General features: G+C 41.5%; 1 long non-coding RNA gene across 2 annotated transcripts; it reads right to left on the bottom strand.

Moving 5' to 3' along the window:
* Positions 1-12,757: 12,757 nt before the first annotated feature.
* On the bottom strand, positions 12,758-14,015 carry LOC311013446. Of its 2 annotated transcripts, none has more exons than XR_014597127.1 (3): positions 13,618-14,015; positions 13,045-13,156; positions 12,758-12,919 (listed from the first exon to the last, which is right to left on the bottom strand). It is a non-coding gene; the product is annotated as an uncharacterized lncRNA (long non-coding RNA). The 2 variants fall into 2 exon arrangements; XR_014597128.1 differs by having other exon boundaries at positions 12,758-12,936; positions 13,061-13,156; positions 13,618-14,011.
* Positions 14,016-15,854: the final 1,839 nt, after the last annotated feature.

Here is a 15,854-nt window from a genome sequence, read left to right on the forward strand (position 1 = left end):
TAAAACAGCCATGTGAGTAGAAAAGAGGTCCTGGCAGTTCCTTAATTATCTATTGTCAGTCCTTTATCTTCTCCGGGTCACATGGGAGGGCCTCAGACCCCACCACACATTTGCCTCCATCAGGGGAATATTGCACCACACTCCATATTATTCCACTCATAAGGCAAGCAGCATAATCACGCTGCTGGCTCCTTAATCATGTTGCAGGGGCCTGCCAACAGTACCACCATCCATACCTGATGATGGATTGAGACTGGTGGTGCTGGATCAGGGTGGTGCTGGATCAGGTTGCAGGTCCTCTCTCTCTCTCTCTCTCTCTCTCTCTCTCTCTCTCTCTCTCTCTCTCTCTCTCCAGAATAATCTGTGTATCAGCAAACGGTAGCAGTTAGCAAGGTGATCGGGCAAAAAACCCGACAAAAATTGACATTGCCTAACCCGAGATCTGTACCTGCCTGGCAGCCTTCCAGACTTGCTCCAATGCTAACCCATTGGGGCAACTTTTATCTGCTTTTCTGGGCCTCAGAAAATAATTCCAAGACCAATGCAACACAGGTTGGGTCCGTACGAGACACCACGGCGCTCGTTTAGCTCAAATAGTGTGGCAAAACGACATAAATATGTGTTTTTGCATGGAGTTACTCACCTCACATCACCCCGTATAGCCATTAGCAGTAGAGTGCCGGGCGCGCGCTCGTCGCTTATTGTTGGAGCTATTCTGGAAGGCTGGCAGGCAGGTACACATCTCGGGCTAGGTCAAGTCAATTTTTGTCAGGTTTATTGCTTCTAATAAGTCGGGATGACCCTGGGGACAACGAAAGTGGGGTCAAAAATGACCAGATTTCTCCTTAAACTGCAAAATTGACTTGCCATGTAAATAAAAGAGTTTTAATTAAACACAAAAAACATGCACGTTGGATAAATAAAATGATGTGTAGATGATGCTTTTTTTATTCTAACCTACAATGATGTAATCAATTTCGAATAATATAGAGCATAACAAGAGTCCATGCAACCAGTTATTTGGCAGTGTGATGATTTGAGCTAAATGCTAACATCATCATGCTCACAATAACAAGCCAAGCAGGTGCAGTGTTAGCCATCTCAGCTTAGTTTGTCAGCATGGTAACCCTTTCAAATTAACACAGTACAGCTGAGGCTGATGGGAGTTCCATTATTCATATATTCATTATGAATTTCATCTTAAACCAAATTGGACAAATTCAAATTCTTCAATCTGATGAATGCTGGAAAAGTCAGGGGACCATTAAAGTTATTAGAATTAATTCTGAGGGGAACATGAATGTTTGTATCAGAGCCACATTTCCTGACAATTCATCCAGCATGAATCCGTGACACTAAAGGAAAAGATGGAGGATCAACAACGAGTCATCCTCTGGGGACCATCAATGTCTTCACCAAGTTTCAAGGTAATGCATCCAATAGTTTTCAAGCATTTCAGATCAAAGTCCAGTAGTGGACCGACAAACATGGCTATTAAGATCCTCATCATTTAAAAGCTGGAACCAGACTTGTGATGTGATGCAATTTGAGATGGATTTATTTTCTTTCCATTGATTAATTACCTGTTTTGGCCCTGTTGGAGTTCAGCATTTTTATCTCTGTTGTTCCTGTATTTTGTTGTATTTTTCAACATTTACAAATCTTCTTTTATAATCTGGCTTCACTAGTCCTCAGTGCAACAATCTAAAAGTCCCACTGTCTCCTCATATCTCCTCTAGGTCTCTGCTCAGTCTTGGCTTCCTTCCCTGGGTGTTGCAGGGCGTTTTGCTCATTAAGCTGGGGTTTAGTGGTTCATCGGTTCAGGGATCTGGATGCCTGGGATGCTCGGTAGTCATGTGATTTTTTAAAGTCTTTAAATTAATATTTGAATGTTTCCTAACCATGGGCATATGGTGAAGGCGGCAGCCCAGGATGTGGATTTAGGTGCTGACAGGCTTCCCCTTCCATCGCCCTTTTGTCATGCTGAGCTGGCTGTCACGATACTGAGGACGAAGGACGCCCGTGGACACTCGGCAGTGACGGGGACGCAGGCAGAATCCTGTCTCCCAGACACAGCCGACTGATCCCGTCCTGATAGCGCCCAGGTCGACCGTGACAGGAGCAACTACCCCCACTTAGCATGCACCTTGTCTGTCCTTTCGCTGTTCAGTGTGCTGCGAAAAGACAGCAGAGGGAGCGCTCCTCAAGGTTGACCCGAGGAGGCAGGGCAAGGTGGGAAGAAAGTCTCAAACTTAAACTCGCAGGTCTTCCTCAACAGTTTTAACACCTTTCCTGTCACATTTTCTCCAAGTGTGCAGTACAACACGGCGCTGTCAGACCAATAACTGTGTTCATTTGGGTCATGCGGCGCTGGTTTCAGCACAGTGCAGCCTGCTGGGTTTTTATTCTCAACCATATGATTCAACCTGAGCCCTGTGAGATTAACTAACTCCTGTCTACAACCGTCTGTGTTGCTCTTCCATAAACCAGAAGGTACAAACAGAATCAAAATCCAACTTTATTTCTTGTCTTTGAGGAGGCATCAACATATTCAGCCCCTTCACATCTCGTAAACATGTTGTTTGTTGATGTTCAAGATGCTACAGCATCATGGAAGAAACGAGACTGCCTCATCACATTCACTGCTGTTTATCTGACCGGTCGATTATTAGTCGATTATACCCAAAACAACTTTCATGATCAAATTAATACGTGTTGGATTTTTTAGTTCATCGGTTCCAGCATCTCAAATGTGTATTTTTTTATGTTTTACATTCTCTTCAACCTGAGCTCTGGGACCTTACACATCATCATGAATCAAGGATGATTAATTAATCAATAATGAAAAGAATGAATGAAAGTTATTTGCAGCCCTGTTTCACATGATGACTAGATGTGAGACAATATGCAGGTACCTGTTTAAATAGATAGATGCACACATTTTTCCAGATATAACCTGCTAAGCGGCTTGGTTTCCCTTCCAAATATGTCCGCGCAGTCAATCGTCAAACATGTTTTGTATTATGGTTTTGTATTACATTAATTTAATATATCGTAAGGTTGCAACTGACAGTTATTTTCATTATTACATACATCCCAAATTGACCTCCTCACATCGGCTTTTTCTTGTCAACCAGAATTTCAACCAACCAAACGATGTATTCCCCCAGTGCATCTTGGGGGTTTGACCACGGACATACATATTAGATCCAGAACAACCTCAAATTAAAACTATAATTTTCTTTTGCCTAACATCGGTCCAGACTCCTTTGAACATGGAGCCTTTGAACAGTCAGAAAGTTAGCCCTGCAGTTGTATCTGAAATGTTTCCCAAACAGGGGTGTGTTCAAGATCTTGAGCCTCCAAATAGCATGAAATGATCATCAAATTTCTGTCAGCGAGCTCTGCAGCACATTGAAAATGCATTGGTGGTTAAACGACGGCATTGTGGTTCTGTATCTCATCACTGCAGACTTCTGACTACACTGTCAGCGCTCTCCGGCCGGGAAGTTCATGGCAAATAAGGTTGATGTATGTTAGCGGTTGGTACAGGAATCAGTCTGATGTGTTTACTTGGATGTTTTTAGGCGATGTCTTTGATGTTAGATTTTCTCTTTTGTTTACTCAGCCACGAGGATTATTGCTGCTCATGCTAATTATCAAACTCGTTAGTTTTAATTTACAAACAAGATGATGTTGCAGGAAAAAACATCTTGCTTCCTATGTGTCAACAGATATTTGCTTTACAAAAGCATGTTTCTTGACACATTTTTAAGTTGGACTGAACTTTCCGCTCACATTGTGTGCAGGAAAACATAAACGATAATGTGACTGCAGCTGTCGTGCATAGTATTTAGTTTTTCTAAAGAGCATAAACTGTTTCTCGATAGATCTTAGGGTGGTTGCTTCACATTCCCATGCAAAAAAACATGCACTTTCTCAACATGCACACAAACTGTAGCCGGTTTTATGCCCTCTAATTGTTTAGAGTACAATTAGCAGGAGGAGATACAAGACCGGAGTTGGAGTTGAGAGACGATGTGTGCAACTAGATGGTTTTACAAGTAGCAACATTACAAGATAATTTTAAGCCGATGAGAAGTTAAATCATCATCAGGATGTAGCCGGTGGGGTTCTGAGATTGCATTTCGGCTAGAGTTGTTCCGATAGCAATACCGGTATTGGAAATGCCTCCGATACAGCCTTAATGCTGGATAAGCCCAGTAAGTGAGTGTGTGCTAGACATGGGCCAATTTGAAAAACGTCATGTCACGATTATCCTGGTCAGAATAATTGTGATTCACGATATTATCCCTACAATCATCAACATATGCTTAAAACTCTTAATGGCACCAAAACAAACAGGAATCAATTAATATTTTGTTAAGAAACAAATATTTTATGCTCACACATGACAGATCTTTTTTTGGTCAACATTGTTTTTTAGTAAAAAACAATTAAATTATCTTAAATAACATTATCATAAATCCTAAGGTCTCACTGTAAAGTAAATTATCAATACACTTTACAATACAATATCACACACCGGTAATATATAATTTATCAGCTAATATACGCTGCACTATTGTTTTCCCCTGATAATCAGAATTGGTATAGGGAAGGAAAAAAATAGTGCCAGACATTTTTTTTTATTATTATTTATAATTTATATATGTATCGGATTAGAATCACATCAGAGGCTAAACCAAACTTTTTTTTTTAAATAAACGTTTATATTGTGGTTTTCCTGGTGACTTATCTTATAGGTTACACAATATTAAGCTTAGCCACCCAGCTTTGATAGACAGGTTTTATTTCCACCTTGTGAGTCTCTGTGTGCTTATAAACTTTACAGGTGTGAAGTTGAGATCAAAATGAAAGTTGAGTTTGAAGGTGGGAGTGATCCAAGCAAGGGGGGCAGCAACAGAAGCATAGGAAGTGACGGTGAGATCCCATTGTAAGGTGACTGTGTGGACTTGGAACAGTGTTGCCAACTACGGACAGTATAACCTGGTAGAAAAGTTGCTCTATATAACTACATTTTATAACTTTCTGATTTGAATAGCCCCAAAAGTCATAACGAATGACAAAAGTCTCGAGTAAAATAAGTAGATTCATCGGCTATTATATTTTTTCAAGCTGCTATCTCCTCATCACCTCAAAACTGGAATTGACACTTGAATAACCTCATATCTTATTTGGCTTATTTTGAGGAATAGAGACAAAAGCAGACTCCACTCATTCAGTTGAAAATGAGAAACACTTCACGCAGCGTTAAGATCTGCCCAAGGAGGCACTCAATCGTCGTTGCAAAATTGGCAATAATGCATTGGAATTGAAGTGATACTACAAGCAATTTGTAGGGACCGTTCACAGATCTTACCCCAACAGCATAATCCCTCAGTAGCAAAGATGCATGTGGAGAACACCAACGTAGGGGCCGCGTGTCCTTATTTTCAACAAATTAGTGAGTAAAGACACAGATCAAGGATAGTAGACGCAACAATGACAGTTATATATGAACTGGCTGCTTATATTGTATCAATCATTTTTGACATAACGTCCATCATCTGACTGGCTGTCTATCTGCAGACACACCGTGTGACCTTGGAGAACCAACCAGCACAGTGAAATGTCAGACAATGCAGTGAAACACGCCGCCACATGTTCTGTTTCAAGCCGCCCTCATTTCCATGCAGGCAGTAAAAAAAACCCTCTGAAATGTGTTCACCGCTCCACAAATCATGGAAGGTCTCCATCTTTAGATGTCTCTCTCCACTAGAGCAGGAGGCCATCTTTACACCCAGGCCCCGGCGGATCGGGCCGTTGGCCAGCCGGTTGTCATTAGGAGAATTTACTTCTCGCTGCCTGCCGCTGCCGAGCAGAGGACCAGATGTGATGCCTGTCTCCTGTGTTGCCAAACACAGCGAGACGCCTCCTGCACCGGGGGAAACCATTCTAGAGAGCAGCTCTATCACTGTCAGGAGGAAACATCGCACAGCTCTCTCCAGCTTGACGGCTCTTAGCCAAAGAGCCAGCTGTTGAAAGAGGACGTTTGAGTGCACGGAGAAGAAGAAGTACTGTGGGTTTTTGGGCCGAGAGGGACTCCTCCAATATGCAAAGCTCTCCAGTGAAGATGCTGCCGAAGAGACTGAGGACATTCACTTCATATCACCTTTGTTGCCTCTACTGGATCTCTCTGTGTCTGCACATTAATGCCGGTCTTTAACTTACTTGGGCATTTATCAGAGACTTCCTCGTGTTGCTGTTCAGTGAATTAAGTTACAGAGATGTGAAGCGAAGGTCGGGAACAAGAACAAGACATGTGTCCTACAATAAAGATGATATGAAAGCTAGCTGGTCTATGCTACAATGCCAAATGTTGCCAGTTAAAAGTTGCTTTACGTTATCCCCCCAACGGCCAAAAGTTAATGATTTCTTAAATTCTCAGAATACCTTAAATGATCTGACCGTACTTTCCTACGTTTATACAACTTTTTGTACACAATTTTACTTTAATCCTCTTTTATCTTAATATTTCTACTGTTATTTAAATCATTTTTTAAAGTATTTAAGCTGCATTGTGTGTGTATGAATAGCATTTAATTACAGGTTCATAAGTTCGTCCTATATTCAACCAAAGAGCATGATCATGCAGAAAGTAAAATAGACATACAGCATTGTAATAACACAAGCATATTATTGAGGATAAATGTATGGAAGATATCAAACAATACTCACAAATGGTGTTTAAATAATTTGTTAATATGTAAGAAAAACTGTAATGTAGCTACAGGGTTGAGTTTAGTTTTTGTATATTGTATGGTAGATGTGATTTTATATCATATCTTTATACATCGTGATAGTTTAAAGGTTCTGGAACATCTATTAAAAAACATTTTCTGGGTAAAATAAATAGACAGAAAAGTGTCCGTTTGGCTTATTCTGTGAATCCAATACCAAGTACATCATAACTATTAATAGAAAGAAACGTAAAAAAAACAAAACATCCATTTAAATCTTTGTTGTTTGTACAAATGCCATATACACTTTATGTTGTTTGCACCTCAAATCAAATCATTTTAATTTGACAGCAACTTGGAAATCATTTACAATTAACAGCCACACAGTTATTACCTGATAGTGAGAGCGTTCACTTTGGCTGCAGTACAAATCATGTTGTCTTTCTTGGCATTCATCAGCAGGTTGAGGAGAAATGGGAGAATTGTGACAAGATGTATTGCAGTTCACATTTGCAGTGTGTGTGTGTGTGTGTGTGTGCGTCTGATTGTCAAGATTGTAATGTCTGAAAGTGGAGACTGGAAAAACAAGAGGTAATTTCAACTTAATTAGAGGGGAAAAAAGCTTACCCACCCACTGGTTTTATTTATCAAGGGAAAGTTTGCAAAGGAACGTAGTTCTGTTGCTTCAAAGGGAAAAAGTAGATCTCTCTAACCAGATGAAGTCAACTCTCATTCACATGTACTTGAAAAAACAATTATGGACTGCATCGAGAGCCTCGGCCGGACCCAACACAGTGTGTCTCCATTATGAAGTGACGTGACTGGGTGTAAACAAGGTTTTGATCTGGGCAGGAAGCCAGGCCTTGCAAATATCTTGTTACCGAAGGGGAAATGTTTCAGTAATGAAGACAATAAACAAACCGTTTCAATAAAACATTTTTGTGGATGATTGTTGTTAAGGAAATAGTTTATAGTTTTAGTGTTTGAGTAGGTAATCCTGATGGGACTGTAAGTACATGAATAAAACGTTTCAATAGTCTCAGGTAAAATCATTTTTATACAAATGAAACAGTCGCATTTTATTGGTGAAGGTTTTCTCAGTAGTCACATAGAATGCAGACACATGTTTAACTGAGGGAAGGTTGGAAAGTTAGGCAAAGTACACAGCTTATGATATTACCTGCCTGGACAGGTGAGACTGTCTTATTCATGAGTTCTCCCACAACTTCCAACAGCATCAAGAGCCTCAGGATTAAAAACAATAAGCTTCCACTGTGAAGCAGGGACATTGAATACAACATTAGCATGTTGTTTTAACCTGCAAAACCAATGCCACCCCCGTCAGCATCACCTGCAATTTGTGCAGATTAGCAAATGTCAGTGTGCTAAACTAGGATTTTAACATAACTGTGAGCATGTCAGCATTTAGCTCTAATCACAGCCTCACACAGCTGCAGTCTGCATCACGGCTGCAGACTCTGCACATTTGCTTTCAGCATGTTGCTCTTTCTAATTACACCTTCCCAGTTAGAGGCATGCATTTCACACCCTCTTCTGTGTAACCAATCCTCAAACCTCAGACTGTGAAAGGGATATTTGGTGTGAAAACCTATAGGTGAATAATATGTAGCCCCAGTGAAAAGCGAGCTGCCATTCACAGTCTACCTGCCGGTGACAGCTGATGAAATAACATCCAGATTAAGGATGTCACATCAATATTAAACAAATAAAGAGGACGCGAGCCTGCCACCATCCTGCTGTAACTGAAGTAACATGTCATCATTTGGTGTCATAAAGCCTGTACATACACGGCTTGCCTCCGTCTGCCCTCGGGGATTCTGCCTGCAGCTGTGTGCGCTGCCTTTTGATACAGAAATTAAAACAAAATCCATTCCGTCTTCTCAGCCCCACTCACACACATACGCGCTCGCACACTGCCCTTTTAATGCACGTCACTTGCTTCAGAAATGATTAATAACTTTGTCCATCTCACAAACGCATTCTGCTGAAATACTGCTGCCTTCTCCGTGTGACTTGTTGCTTGTGATCCCTCGCTGCCCCCCGTCCTGATATAACCACACCCAGTCAGCCTTGGGAAATATGTATGCACATTAACTCAAGTACCTCAGTAAAGTATAACACCTGTACACTAATTGTACTTGCGTATTTAATTGTTACTTGCTACTTAATGCTACTTTATAATACTTATTTATTCTTCTTGTAGTACACTACACCTCAGAGGGAAAATCAAAAGGCTTTTTTTTGTATTTCAATACGTACAGTACGTTTCAGTACGTTTACTTAAGTAAAATCTTGAATGTAGGATTTTACTTGAAATTAAGTAGATTTTTTTTTTAATTAAGTAGTGTGGTATTGCTACTTTAGCTTCTACAACTCCAGTTAGCAGAGAGCAATCAACCGTTCCTCATCTTCTCATGTTTTGCTACATGCAGCGTTTAAAATGTAAACCGTTATAATTCTTAATTGTGCTACCTCGGTGTAATTGATTAAAATACACATCATAAATATATCATCTTTGTTATTTCATAAATCTTGTTGCTACCATTTGCAATGAGACCATTTCTGCTTTGCACAGGCTTTTTTTTTAATTTCCTCAAAGTCATAGAATGTCTTTTTCAGTTTACTGAAGAGGATCAACATGGTAGGAGGGGATTATTCCATCAGCAATAAACCCCTTTTACCAACTGCCTTTGTAAAATAAATATCATAATGTATTACTGGTCTTAAAACCAAGAAAGTGAGTTACTCTGATGAAATAATCAATTTGTAAAACATGAAATGTTTTACTATGAGCATATTAAAATGTAATATTATCATGGTTCGGTGCTGAATTAGTTTCCCAGTGGTGTATTAAGCCGTAGATTGCTTGTAGAGGGACAACTCTGTCAGACTCAGACCTGAGTTTGTATCTCACAGTGATATTCTCATCTTTCTGAAGGCAATTCAAAATAATGAGAGTATCTCTACTTTTCAAAAACACATGGCCCCTCCCTTTCCCAGTCTCCAATTACCTCCCTCGTCAGACCTCCCAGCACTTGTCTGTTATCTTATGCTGACAGCCGCCGTTGCTCGGCAACAGTTGACACCAGATTACAAATATCGGTATACAATGCTCAATAGTCCATAACAGGCAATTAAATTACAACCGTTTAACACCTGGAGTTATCTAATGGTACAACCTGCAGACAGGACTGCCCCAGAGAGTAACATCAGCAGTAGTGTGTGACCTCAATAGGTGAAAAAGCTGATCCTGGACCAGACACTGAATGGACACTGGAGACAGATAACATCAGCTGTGTGTGAACAGCACACCAAAAGGGAAATAGTCGAAGGTCATCGTCACATCCAACACCAAAGACTGTCTTTGAACACAGACGGGTTTATCTTTACCCCCCACGTACACATGTAAGGTCTTTACTTACTGTAGGTCACATGATGAAAACTGAACCTACTTCTATGTTAACTGGTGGACAACATACGGAAGTAGCCCAATGTTTTACTAGTTGGATTATTAGCATATCAGTAATGAACATTATTAGGTTTCAAATAATAATAAGATATAATAAGAAAATATCCACAACAAACTCCACACAGAAACAACCCGGACCAGGACTCAAACCCGGGCCCCTCTTGCTGTGAGGTGATAGTGCTAACCACCACCACAGAATTCCCACCACTACACCACTGTAATAAAATAAATAAAAATAGAAAATAAATTGGCCACTCAGATCCGAGTGCAACATAACAACAAATAAATCATTGCCTAAGACAGCATAATCAGCATAATTGGGCAAAAACCAAATCACAACAAATCAAATAATGAAACATTTTATAGATTTAGTAAAAATGCATCACTTTTACAGACGAACACGAACAGATGTAAGCTTTTGCAAAGGCTAAGAGCAATGACATGTAAACTGAATAATTAGGTCTAGTTTAATGCACTGAAATGCCATTTGGTTTGGTCTACTGAAGTCAGCGCCCCACTCCGTCTCGGTCATAATAACTGGAGAAAAGGCCGGGTCACTGGACTGTTCCTCTAACTTTTTGTCAGGGAGACGTCCAAAAAGGCAACACTAGAATACTATGTCAAATTATCTGAGCGTCCCTGTTTTGATTCCTGCTGGGGAGCTTTGCTGCATGTCATCCTTCTTGCTCTAATGTTTATCATATTTAAAGGGGCCCTATTATGCTATTTTTCCACAAGTTAATATAAGTTATTGATGTCTCCAAACCTGGTCTTTGAATTCCTCAACTGGAAAAAACATTCGGAACATGTATTTCGGAGTGGATCACACTCCTCATTTTCAGCTTTTTTACCCCACTTTTTCAAACGGGTGATTCTGTCGGGGTGTAGCTTTATGCTAATGAGATGACCCCCGACCCCACTCCTACTGAGGAAGTGGTTGTGTCTCTCCGCCCCGTGCTGTCCGCGTCCAGCTTGTTGCCATGGTTATGGTTCTACGCTACAAACTAACAACGGTCCAGCCGTACCGCTTCGAACAGGACTCCGACCCAGAACCAGGACCAGCTCCTGTAGAAGTTCTACGCCGCGGACGCAGCAGGACGTTTCTGAATGGTTAGTTAACATGTCTGTGTAACGTTTTGGATGATAACTCGATTTCAGTCAGGACCACTTTGTCAAAAATAATCTTTATTTCTTGCACAGTTTTATTTGGCGGTATGGTACTGTTCTGGGACTCCCTGCTCTTCCACGCGCTTGCGTGGAAAGCCTGAGGCAGGAAGAGCACCTTCCTGCCCTTCATGAGCCATCATGAACGGCATAAGCAGGGAGCGCAGCAGCAAAGAAACCCCAGAGCAGAGCAGCCAACATGAATACAATGACAGGAGGAGCTGGGGTGGAGGTGGGTTGCGAAGTGCTATCAGAGGAAGCAGGAGGGTCGGGCAGGAGCAGTTTAAATACCCCGCTCTGAATGCAATTTACCAATAGGGAGCGGACGCGCAGAGTCAGCTGAGCCATCAGCTGATCTGTACTGACGGCTAAGCTGTTAGAGCTTGACGTCGTGGCCTGCCGGAACTAACGCTACGCTTGATGTGTGTTAGCGTAGCTAGCGCTAAGCACAATGACGCTAATGCTGCGTTCTTCGCTCTATAAGTAACGTATCTGTGAGCTATTTCGGCTCAATTAATATCGTTAGTAGTGCCGTGTTGTTGACAGTTCACAGTTGCATGTTTTCCAAATGGGGAACATTATATTTAAACGGATGAAAACCCGATGAAAACAGCGTCCTGTATGCGGGCAGTTTGTTTACATCACATTAACGGGATTAAAAACTTGATCCTCTACACACAAAGATATACAAGGAATGGGATTTGGTCAGTATCATGTCGTCCTCCAGAATTATGTGCTGAATTGTGAATTATAGGCTGTTACTGTTACAAAATTCAAACATGAGGTTTACACCTCAGCTTGTCAGCAGTGTCCGCCAGGTTACCATATTAACAACATTTGTTGTTGAAATACTCAAATTCTGTACTATATTCATCTAGGTGACCATGTGGGAATTGTGCAACAGCCTTCAGACACTGAACACGTCTACTGCATGGAGACACCAAAGGTAATGTTACTTTGTTACACCAAGTTGTCTGTTGAGATTATTATTCACATAACATGACGATTATCATGATTCACACTAGGTAAGAAGACGGATGCAGCAGCTGGAGGAGGAAGAGGCATGCATGGTGGGACATCCTGGTTGGAACTGTCTGTCTGAATGTTCTCTCTCCAAAACGCATGAAATATATATACAGCTGGTTATGGTGCTTTACACGTAAGAGGAATACAGCAGTCTGTTGTTTGTTTATCAATTGTGTTTTACAAAAAATAAATCCCTCTATGCAACATATTATGCAGTCTTCCTGATAATATTAACCATGACACATTTTACAATTACTGTAAAGACTTTATTGTCAAATTAATCAGCAGTTGAAGTTCACAGTTATATCAGAACACAAACGCCACTGTTTGTGGCTGACTCTGCAGGGTCATATCAAGCTCTTCTGAAGTCAGGGAAGAGCTGCCCTCCAAAGTATCCTCCTCCTCTACCGGGTCCAGGCGAGCTCTCTGTGATGGTCTCCTTATTGGAGTGGTTGTGAAACAGGTCTGGAACCATGGCTGTGCCAACACCAAAGCCCTTGCAGGACACAGTAGCTGTAACAGAGTTGTATGGAGGAATGAAACCCATGATATCACATAATAGAAATACACATCTGCACAACTACTAGTAGTTGCTGTTAAACTTGATCTCAAGTAGGCTACATGTCAGGCTACACACCTGTACTTGGGTAAGGAGCCTGTAGTCCTCCTAGACAGGTGAGTGCCAACAGTAGCTGTGGTGGGTCGCTGTGGGACGCTGATGTGAGCTGCTGCTCTGTAAGCAGACAGACAGTCAGACAGACAGTCAGACAGACAGTCAGACAGACAGTCAGAGTTTAGGAATACATCTGAAATGTGGAACACGTTACTATTTCACTATAACTGATGTTGTGACGCACCAATAGCTCGTAAAATCCCTTCGTTAGCGGTGCAAAAACAAACGTTTGGTGACGTCGTCTTTGCATCGGCGTGTAAACAAACACAGATCAGCTGCTCTTGCTGCCGCATTCGAGCTACAAAACGTTCCCAAGCAAACTGATGTCTAGCGTCATTTTACAGGTTTGGGCCCCCGCAGTACTACGTAACGTTAACGGTCCTCAACATCAATACAATGGAAGCTTTTAACGCAACGCGCCAATGCTAACTTTAGCGCAACACGCCAATGCTAACACACCAATGCTAAGAAAGAAACGGTAAACTGTAACACGGCATATTACATAATATTTAGTAACTTACCGCTTCAGTGTCTGTGGTTGGCTCTCGGACTGTCGGTACTGATCCAAACTTTAGCCTCAGGTTAGAGGTATATCCTGAGCTGTAGCGACCCATGTTGTCAAAGCTCCTGTCGGTGAAGTGCGTCGCACACACAAACACACATTTACGGACGCGTGTGCGCACATTTCCATCGTAGATGCTCCGACGACGCCAGTAAATATCAGCAATTGGACTGCCAACTCGCTTTCCGTTGATTTTGGCATTTTGGTCCACTGGTTTGTATGTACATCACACTGACAGCCAACAGGTATGGGGATTATGTGGGCGGGACCACACAGGTGGAGCGATTCTAATGAGCCGAGATGACCCATATAAGGCACAGCAAAATTCGGTGCTGACGTCATTTAGTGGACATTCTGCAAACCGTTCGTTTATCGGGAGGATTTGTTTCAAACTTAGAAAGTGAAACAGGGAGATGGTGGTCTTTTCTGATAATGTGGGGACTTATTGACACTCCAGGGACCCATTTTAGGGTTGAAAAACATGGAAAAGTCGATTTTTCATAGGGCCCCTTTAATGAAGGTGAAATAATGAATTATGTGTAAAACAATTAAAATAATAATATTAAGGCCTACCTAGAGATAGCTGGAAGGCCTTTAATGGAAAAACAATCTGCAGAAGTGTAGATTAAAGCTATGGTCTACATTCTGAAAATCAGTTGACCCTCTGAGACAGGTTTGAAAAAAGCATCCCGCCCCCCAACCAAACCCCTCCCCTCAGTGTTCCACGATTCGACGAGGCGGGATGACGAGGAGCAAGGGAGACGGGGGGATTGGATGGAGGGTACGAGCCAATGGGAGCCTTCCGGAGCAATGGCTCCCATTGGTCAATTTCTATGCAGGCCTACGGCTGGTAGACTGAATGGATTTTTTCAAGAAAGATGGCAACATGGAAGGACAGGAATTATGAATGTTGTTGTACCAATAAATGCTGTAGAAATGTATATCCTACCAAAGAAATAGTAAGGGATACTCATCCTTCACTTTGAGCCACCTAGCACACAATATATAACATTCTATCAATACTGAGTTAAAATAAACAATGAACACACAAATATATTTCATGCATTATTTAATTAGCTTCAAAATTAAAATGAGCTATTCAAGGACAAACAAACACACATAAAAAAGGTTGCAGGCATTGTAAAGGGACATGTGCAGGTCTGACTCCTCTGCCATGCACGTTCTTGTCTTGTTGTATATCAGGGATGCCAGAGTCACAATGCACACAAACATCCAATACCAAAAATAATGTCGAAGCTTCTTCCACAAGCAGCCAAAATCTGCTCGCGTCCAAGTCATTAGTCCCGCAGTGTTCAGTCTGATTTTATTTTAGTTGTTCGGCCCGGATTCTGTCCTGTCACTGAGGCTGAGGTGCTCCAGCATTTCTTTGAGTTCTGTTTACTTTGTCAAATCTTGCCATGGCTGGCTCTGACTCTCTCCTGAAAAACCTCCAGAGCAGGGAAGTGTGTTGAAACCCGTCAACAATGAGTTGTCATTAGTTGTGGCAAAACTGAATTTTAAATACAGTTTTTTAATATGGGCATGGGTTGATATTTTTCACTTGTGCTTCTGTTTGAAGACATAACTTAAAAGACGTAGTAAGGTCAATGTTTTAATTTGAATGTGGTGAAATTAAAACATAATGAAAATGATAAACCTTGCAGCACTCACTTTGGGATCCACTGCTCCATATCTGTTCCTGCTCAGAGTATATTTATGGATCCCGATGATAGACAGTTGACACTTGTACACCACTAGGACCTTGTTCAAAGGAGTGCACATCTTGTCCTGAGCGTTCCTCTCCAGCCTCTGACAAGCTCGCCTTGTTGGCTTCAGGTGAAGGCTTTACATATTGTGCTCACAGTGATGTGCCATTGTTTTTTTACCCCCCGGAGGTGAAGCGCTAGCAGTGGTACAGGCAGTGGGAACAGAGCCGTGACCTATTGTGCAGTAAGGTAGAGGAATTGAGTGTGATTAGCATTCAGATCCGTGGAAATGTGCGATTTACATTTCCAGCCACAAAGCTGTCAGATGTTTCACCGGTGTTTGACAATGTAACACGGTTTTAATCTTCTTTCTCACACGTCTCCCGACCCAACAATACACTGGGAAGAGAATAAGGCTGCTTTATATGGTGCTCAGTATAAATTTGTTTTTGTTATGGCAACGGGGTGGGGGACAGCACATATGGCACGA

Source organism: Eutrigla gurnardus, assembly GCF_963514095.1.
Source record: "Eutrigla gurnardus genome assembly, chromosome: 5".
Taxonomy (NCBI): Eukaryota; Metazoa; Chordata; class Actinopteri; order Perciformes; family Triglidae; genus Eutrigla; species Eutrigla gurnardus.